Genomic DNA, 9,722 nt, shown 5'->3' with positions numbered 1-9,722 from the left:
AAAAAAAAAAAAAAAAAAAAAACATAACTAATAAAAATTTAACTATTTCGGCTTCATTATTCGCTAAACAAGGCGGCGAGCTAGCAGAATCGTTAGCACGTTGGGCGAAATGCTTAGCGGTATTTCGTCTATCTTTACATTCTGAATTAAAATTTCCGCCGAGGTCGACTTTGCCCTTCATCCTTTCGAGGTCGCTAAATTAAGTACCAGTTGCGTACTGGCCCCCTCCCCAAATATTTCGAGCCTTGTGCCTAGAGTAGAAAAGATTATTTATTCCTTAAACAATTTTATTTTCATCTCGCAACTTCATCGTTTAAGATGAAATCTGTTGTGCTTTGCTGAAGAGGTCATAACAAGGCTGAAATATTCGCAAAGTTGTCTTCCGTGTTTACCGAAATAATTAAAGCCTGATTAATGATAATTATGTTTTCTCACCGCATAATTATTTTGAGTTAGCCGTTTTATACTATCGGAATTAAATTCGCAAACACAAGCTTAACCGTTGTTTAATGCGATGATGACACTGAGTTATACAGCAAATTTAGCCTGCCACTTTGAATAAAGGTGTATATTAAGAGCAAGTTTATATTTCCTTTGACCACTACGATCCACTGGAGTGGCGTTTATTTTCAGTGTCTGTTGTGCCTAGAAATGTGATAAATCTTGGTCTGGACAGGACGCGTATCTTCTGTAGGAAATGTTTCTCTGCCAGAAGAATTAAAATCAATAGTACAAGATGAAGGTTCGCTTATCGTTTTAACTGTGCTGCTCTTATTGCAGCTGTTTTACATTCTTCATTATATAATTGAAGCTAGTGCCGACAATGCGGCTTGTCAATCTACTTAAACCTTTTCCACTTTCCTGAAGCAGCAGCAGCAGCAAACTAGGGTCATTAGAAGCTGAATTAGCTGAAAGTCATAGTGCTGGAAAGGAAGAACGCTTTCATCATCGAAAATTTCCTGTCCCGTAACTTTCCTGAACGTAAACTCTAGGAGTTTGATCAAAGTGTTTGCAAAGAGCTTAGTGCCTGTAATAGGTAGTGTAGTCGAGAGTTTGCAGACCTGCAAGTTTCTCGACAGATCTCTATACAACAATCTCCACCTCATGCGATACATCGTTGACAGGGGTTGTTTATACATTTGGTTTCTGTATGAATCTGATCTGTTTGAATCAGCTCCAAACCTTCAAAATGATCGACTTTTAGTACTTGGCAAAGGTTTTAAGAGCAGTCGGTCCCATTTTCAGTGGTCGGATCGCTTCAATGTACAGCAACATCTCATAACAGTTTCGAATCACACGCTCAGTCCGTTAAAAGTGATTCTTTCTCATTGCTCCCATACGCTTTAGTGCTTGAGCAATTGGCATGGAAGTAGAGGTATTGAGATGTATCCTGCTCGGACTGGTGTCCGAGAACGCCATGTCGGCATACAAGGATAATGTCAGAAACATGGAAGACAATGCAGTCAGTACCGTATTGAATAAATATGAGGTGGCACTAATAGTACGCATTAAGCAGGGCAAGTCGGCTGGCTTGCTGCTCGGCACATGGTCAGGTAAGCCTAATCGGGTAAGCGATATTGTTGGACTGTGGATCTGTTATGATGTTTGGTGGCTTATTTGGACCAGTCAAACAAGTGGCTGGAATTGGTACGAGCTTACAGGCAAGGTACTCAGTTTCATCCAGAAATAAGCTGATAGGAACCAGCAGTTTCTGAGAAATCGGAGAGAAGTGGCAAATACCGATACCACCTCTGCGTTCTATTACCACCCATTGTCGTACCTTGATCCAGTTTCTATCTGACCAAAATGGAATATCTGCTCCTCTGTTTCTTATGGAAGGAACGTATTCCATTGGTCAGAGAGTCCATCTGCTGTCAAAACTCTCTGTGCAGAGTGTTCGGTATGCCATTGTTAATTATGTACAAGTGTGCTCTAATGCTGCGGCACCTGCAGAGTATTTCTCAGGAATTGTTGCTTCCTATCAGGTGTGGTCGCATCTCTTATTCTTTGTTCGTCCGACTAGAACAAATAAGAATCGAAAGATAAAAGTCTGAATGATGTTATTTCCCTTTGAAAGTGTATATTTGGACACGTAATATTTGGGCACATATTTTGACAAGCAGAATAATATTACAGATCATACAGAGTGTATAATCTATGTAACTATAAAGATAGAGTACCGGAATTAATATCTTGGGGTAATCTCTTCGAAATAGACTTTGATTTTCATGTTTTTGGGATCGATAAAAGTATTGTAATCGGATTAATTCACCGTATCCATCTACAAAACTTTAACCTTGTACCTATGTTGTAAATCAATAAATAGATATAGAAAATGGCGTGAAAGGTATATTGGCAATGTAAATACTGTATGCTATATAGTTTCTTATCCAAGGTATCTGAGTTCAAAATTATAATCTGGTTGATAATTATTTGACTAATTCCATTGACAACATAAAACAAATATGTATCCTCATCTAGTATTTTTGGCATTATTTTGTATTGGTTCAGCTCTGATCGAGCACAAATTCGAAGGCAATATAGCTATAGCCATCTCTTCTCTTGAAGTGAATTTTAGAATTAAAAAGGATGCAGATAAATGGTCATATATAATGGAATTAAGATGGTTTTAGACTTCTCTATCACCATGGGAAAAAAGAATTATGTAGATGATTATTCTATTTTGTGTTCCTATTAATAAAGAGGTTCCTATTAATAAAGAAGTAGTGGGCTGGCAGAATCGTTAGAGCGTCGGACAAAATACCCTGCGATATTTGTTCTAGATATTTACGTTTTAATGTTTAAATCTCTTCGAAGTCACCTTTGAATTCATTTCTTCGGGGTCGATTAAATAAAGTACCAATCAAATACTAGGATCGGTGCTATCGATTGATCCCCTCCTCCAAAAATTGCTGGTTGTGTGTCTAATCAGAAAAAAATTAATATAGAGATATGGAGAAAAATGCACTAAATTTATATTTGAGGGAAAGGACTGGTATTTGTTACTTTGAGAACCACTGATTCAATATATCCTTCTATTTATTTAGACAATATGGAAATTAAGTTGCTATTTCTTGCAGAATCCCTCATTATCTTACACCTGGTAAGAGGTGTTCGGTCATCTATGACATTCTCCACTTCTGTGTGTGTTAGTACTTTAGAAAAATATATAAACTATCATTTTCTTCTTCTTCTTCTTCTTCTTCTTCTTCTTCTTCTTCTTCACACTACTTTTTTCCCCTTTTCTTCTTTACTCTTTCGTCTCTCATCATCATTAGTAATAGGTATCATAGGATGTCATCATCAGCTTTGTGGTGACATGTTAAATGTGTGCTTCAGTCAACATATACGCACTTACGTACTCAGATACTTAGATGTGTGCTTACACATACACCCCCACCACACGTATGTATATAAGTTTGTATGTTTGTATGTATATTTGCATGTATGTATGTACGCATATATGTATGTATGAACGTCTATATGGATTTATGTGTTGAAAGCAGATGTTACCATCGAACTATAAATTCCAAGAAAAAAGACGTGACTGTCTGATAAAGCTTTATCAATGTTTTATCAAAGTTCTGCTGCTGAACTAATACCTAGTTTACCTAAACTACACACCATCCATTCACTATCTATCTCTTACTCTATGACTATCTATCTATCTATCTATCTATCTATCTATCTATCTATCTATCTATCTATCTATCTATCTATCTATCTATTGCCTGTTTATTCATAATGTATCGTTCATAATGAATTGTTCTCTTTATTTTCATCAACAATTTAATATCAGTCTGCTACCTATTTCTTGTTCATATTTAAATCCTGTCACTGAACTAATGAAAAAAAAAAAAAAAAGAAAACATAAAACAAACACCAAATAAAAGATAAAGAAAAATAGAAGAGAGACAAGGCGGTGGTGTTTAATTTTAAGATGTATGTGTCATTTTGAGTTATAGTTAATTTCAAGCTCTACGTGTCTACTTTAACTTGGTATAAAACAGCAGACGAACGTGGCAAAACACAACTGTTGATTATCGTCTGCTCTGAGTTGCAGCTGCTGCGCGATGTCTTCAGCTCTTATAGGAAAGTATAACGCCTGATATACTGTCATTCTGTTACTTTTATCCTTCAGCAAAATAGTCAGATTTACCTGTCAATTTGCCTTTAGTAACACTGAGAATCGCCAATAGAAAATAAAACAAATGCCAACAGATACGCACACAAGCCGACCATTTGGGTCTCTAGGGGGTCAGTCATCTTAAATTGAGAAGGGGAATATCATAAACATTTTCACTTGATGCATGCACGAATTCATACATATGTACACTTATTTACATGCAGAATTAAATACTGAATTAGAGCCGCACTTATACATACATACATACATACATACATACATACACACACACACACACACACACACACACATACAATTTAAATATAGGATAAACTCTTTACAAGAATTTATAAAGTAGTTAGCGTGAAAAAACCTCATAAGGGAAAAATTTATTAATTGTTCCCTATAAGTATATTTATTTATACTAAGGGCATTACTATACATAAATGCCTCACGCTAGGAGGGACTCTAAAAGTAAAACTACCATAATAAACACATTTTACCGAAAGCGAGGGGATGCAATTCTCGAAGCGAGCCTCCTAAAATCAGACTTAACGGTTTATCATGATTTCGTAATCAGTGCAGCATTTGCACTCTTTACTCTTCAGTACACGTATAGTCAAGACACATAAAAATAAACAAAAATCAACATACCAGACGAACATTCTATGTATCCGGCATTTATGTATAGTAATGCCCTTAATATAAATAAATATATTTATAGGGAATGATTAATAAATTTTTCCCTTATGAGGTTTTTTCACGCTAACTACTTTATAAATTCTTGTAAAGAGTTTATCCTATATTTGAATTGTAAATTTAACCAGAATATATTCAGTGCTGAATTTTATTCTGAAAAAACACGTGTACCGAGATGCAATTTGAAAAGCCCGCCTCTTACATAAATTTATAGGGATAAACAATTTCTATGTTCTATGCTGGATACATGGAATGTTCGTCTGGTATGTTGATTTTTGTTTATTTTTATGTGTCTTGCAGCTAACCTTTTGACTACTACTACTGCTACAATTACACCAAAACAAATAACATTCAATCTGTCTCTGTATTTTGTCATTCGTAGCAATGACGATATTTGTTTTTCTGCGGGCAAAAGGAATAGAATTTTGTTTATCCAAGGTCGCAACAGATATCAGTGTTCTTCTTCGTACAAACTCTATCCTTCAAACTGCTGGCCTTTTGACTAAATTAGAAACTATTTGAGGGCCGTGGATTATCAAAATCTTCAGACCCTCGATTAAAGTACTGCGTTGCATTTGTTCATTTGTTTCCCCTAATTTCTTACCTTGTTCCTCATTTTAGAAATAATTACTAATTCTTCCACTCAACCCCACATTTGGCTTTTCAAATGCCTTTCGGTATTGTTCCAGATCTTGACACTCTGAGTTCAGAGTCTACGGAGGTCGACTTTCCTTGATCCTTTCGCGGCTGATAAAATAACGTACCAATTAAATAAGATCAACTTTATTGATTGACCCATCGCACCAAATTTCTGGCCTTCACACCCAATTTAAAAAGAAACAATCCTATTAATCCTATTTTTTTACCGAAAGGGCTATGATTAATGGAATTAGTAATAAGGTAAAATAGCTGACTGTATAAATTTCGACTAACTACGTACCGAGTTCAAAACTTGTCAAAGCCTTCTTCACATTTCATCGTACTGGTGGGGGTGATATATTGAAGTACCAGTAAAATTCTGAGAGATTTAATCGATTAAAAGGACTAGTCAAATACTGGATAAAGATTTGCTCTCCCTCTCTCTCTGTGGTAGAGAGAGAAAGATAGGAGAGGAGAGGGAGAGAGAGGGAGGGAGAGAGAGAGAGAGAGTATTCAGTATTTTATCTTATTTTTATCGACCTTGGATTTTATTGACCCATCTATCCGAGATATATAGATAAATATATATCCGAGATATGTAGATAAATAAATAGATAGATTGATAGATACAGAGAAAGAGAAAGAGAGAGATAAAGAGAGAGTGAGAGAGAGAGAGAGAGAGAGAGAGAGAAAGAGAGAGACAGAAAGAGAGAAAGAGGGAGAGAGAGAGTAATTAACATTTTATCTTCTTTTTATCGACCTTGGATTTTATTGACCTCTCTAGAGAGAAATCAAGATAGATACAGAGAGAGAGAGAGAGAGAGAAAGGGGGAAAGAGAGAGAAATTTAGTCGATTAAACCCCCTCCTTTATAGTGTGTTGCCCAGTGTTTAAAAAAACAAACAAACAAAAATTAGTATTTTGTTACACAACTTAATAATCTGAATTCATGTCTTGCCGGGGCTGGTTTACACTCCGAGGCCGACAAAATAAGTACCAGCTTGCAAGTACTGGGACTGATTTAATCATTGTCAATTTCCTCACCCACCAACCAGTCCATGATATATAACCTACTGCTAATGTAAGAATTAGTTTTTTTTCTTCTCAGTAATAATATCGAATAATCTGCTTTCAGTTCTTATCGCATGTCGTTAACAATAACCAGGTTTTCGCAACGCGATTGTACCAGCTGTAAGGAAGTTAAATGGTTCATTTTTGTAACATGTTTTTCTTTGTCCAAATTGCTCTACTTCTAATTGCTTTCTTTATCTTAATATTTAACTTCATTATAAGATGAAGTGCTGGTAGAATCGTTAGCACGCCGGGCGAAGTGCTTAGCAGTATTTTGTCCGTCTTTACGTTCTGAGTTCGAATTCCGCCGGGGTCGACTTTGCCTTTCATCTTTTCGGAATCGATAAAATCAGTACCAGTTGGGCACCGGGGTCTATGTAATCGACTAGTCCCCTCTCGAAAAATTTCAGGCTCTGTGCCTTTAATAGAAAAGATTATCATTGCGGCGAGCTGGCAGAATCGTTAGCACGCCGAGCAAAATGCTTAGCGGCATTTCACTCCTCTTTACGTTCTGAGTTCAAATGCCGCCGGGGTCGACTTTGCCTTTCATCTTTTCGGAATCGATAAAATCAGTACCAGTTGGGCACCGGGGTCGATGTAATCGACTATCACCATCCCACCAAATTTCAGGCTTTGTGCCTATAGTAGAGAGGAATATTTAGCTTCATTAAGGTGGCAAGCTGGTTCAAACAAGTCACCCTCCCCAGAAATTGCTGACCGTGTGTCAAAATTTGAAACCAATATTTAGTTTCATATATTTATTTTTGCATCGTGACTGTCTGTAGGAGGAGTTTAAAAAAATCTTAATTTTGCATTTACTACCCTCAGACTGTTATTAGATCGAGATGAGAAGTATATGCTTTGCATTATGATATTTCAGATAAGCAGGTTGGTTAAGGCGGCGAGCCGGCAGAATCATTAGCACTCTGGAAAAAATGCTTAGCGGTATTTCATTCTGAGTTCAAATTCCGCCAAGGTAGACTTTGTCTTTCATTCTTTCGGGGTCGATTAAATAAGTACCATTTGAGCATTGGAGTCGACTAGTGACCTCCCACCAAATTCCAGACCTTGTGCCCATAAAGTAGAAAGGAGACCAGTACGTTGGTTAAAACGTTAATGTGTAACTCTAAATACTTTATGAAATATTTTGTACAATGCAATGAGACTTCAAGTCCCACTAATATCAAATTCCACTCGTTCTAGGCGCACCTGCAACCTTCTTTTCTCTCATTGGACGTGAAACTGATAGGTTCGCTTTGTTTTCCATGTTGTAACTACTTGTTATTTAAGTCTCGTACTTGTTTTGTTGGATTGCTGCAAACAATGGCGTGGTGGATGCAAACACAAACACAAAGGCTCACATACACACGCGCACGTGCACATGTGTGTATATGTATTTATTTACGACGGATTTCACACAGTTTTTGTTTATCAAATTCACCCACAAGGCATACCAGCACATGGTTTTCACGCTATATGCATATAAGTCGTAGACCGGCAGTCTATTCGGCTCCAATACGGTTCGGGTACGTGATATTGATAATCCACAAAAATGGCGAAACATCGATATCCAATACTCCTGAATAGTATTTGAGGAGAGTTGTCTCGCCTGTCTTTGATTTTCAGGTGTTTTAAGATTCGGTGCTTTGAGAGAGTAATATATATATATATATATATATATATATATATATACATACACACACACACATATATGTATGCACATATATTCCAGTGAGGTTGATTATTTCTCGAGAGCTCCCACATATTTTGCAGTAACTACAGGGTGTTCACAAAGTCTCTCCGCAGTGAATATTACTGTAGTTATAGTAAGGATCTTATTATAGGGGTCTTTTCCTTGTTTTTCTGGTTTTACCTGCAGTAGGACTTCCAGTCATATTCCAGACCAACTCTCCTACCTATATCTTTTTATACTCAGAGGAGTATCACTTCCTTGTAGGACGACGCACTCCGCAAACCACCAGGTGTTTAACTCTGTTGGTATATCGGCTATTTTCACACTCACTCTCCTTCTTATGTAAGTGGAAGAGAGGACAACACTCCTACAACACGGTTTACACCAGGGGTTTCGTTGAGGAATTGCACTTTTGACGACCCTAGTGATGAATTCTAAATCCATCCATATTTCATGCATGGGCGTGTGAGGTTATTTTCTCGCGTCGATTTCTAGTGAGACATATTTGTAGAGGCTAGTTTGTTAGATAGGCATTTCCAATAGTTGTTCAGAACTCGTAAAGTATTAATAACTCATTGCTTGCAGATTTTTGCAAGATGTTCTGCATTTTTTAAGTCGGTGTTTTTTTTTAATCCCATAAGCAATTTCTATGACATTTGTGATCGCTTCTGGGAAGGATCTCACATTTGTGGTAGCGGTGATACTAGCTGTATTAGAGTGTAGTGGTGATGTAGTAGTGGAGGTAATAAAGTGCTTTCGTTATTGTTACATACTGCTTCGCTTGCTTTGTTATTCTGTTATAATAATTATTATTCCTGCTAACTACCGCAGCAATGGTGGTAGTGGAAGCGATGATGGTGCCTTCTTTGCTACTACTCTCTTTGTTTGGCATGTTGTCATTGCTTTGTACTTAGAAGAGGTGAGTAATCTTCCTTCATTTTGATCGACGGAGTTCTTCCAACCTTTTTTCAGAATTACATTCACTTCCGGCTGGCTGGTTGTTAAAGGTAGTGCGATCCCTCGCAGCTCAATTCGTGACAATCTCCACTTCATGTGATACATCATAGAGTGGGTCGGATATAGTTCTGGCTTCTTTGGGACACTGAATATTTGAATCGTTTCAAAACTTAGGATAGGGTCGACCATCACTTCTTGGCGGTCAGCCTAAGAGCAGCCGGTTTTGGTCCCGTCTTCAATGAGTAGATCAGAATGATATACAAAGGCACCTGCTCTATGGTCAAACTAAAACTAAACGACTTCTTTAAACCTTTCGCATTACATACTTGATCCGTCAAGTATACAGACTTGTTCATCACCACTGTAGCATTTTCCTTGTCCGCTGGGAGAACTATGATGGAATTGTCTCCTTGTAGCCTTTTGATAGCGAACTTTTCTTCCTTAGTGATGTTTGGTTTGGGAAGTTTCGCTTTCTCCAGTACCTGTCTCACTTTCCACCTTAATTCATCTCCCTGAGCTTTTGGTATCTTTATGGCTA

This window comes from Octopus bimaculoides, chromosome 5 (assembly GCF_001194135.2).
Source record: "Octopus bimaculoides isolate UCB-OBI-ISO-001 chromosome 5, ASM119413v2, whole genome shotgun sequence".
In the NCBI taxonomy this organism is placed as follows: Eukaryota; Metazoa; Mollusca; class Cephalopoda; order Octopoda; family Octopodidae; genus Octopus; species Octopus bimaculoides.
The sequence above is the reverse complement of the archived record's forward strand: the minus strand, read 5'-3'. Positions refer to the sequence as shown.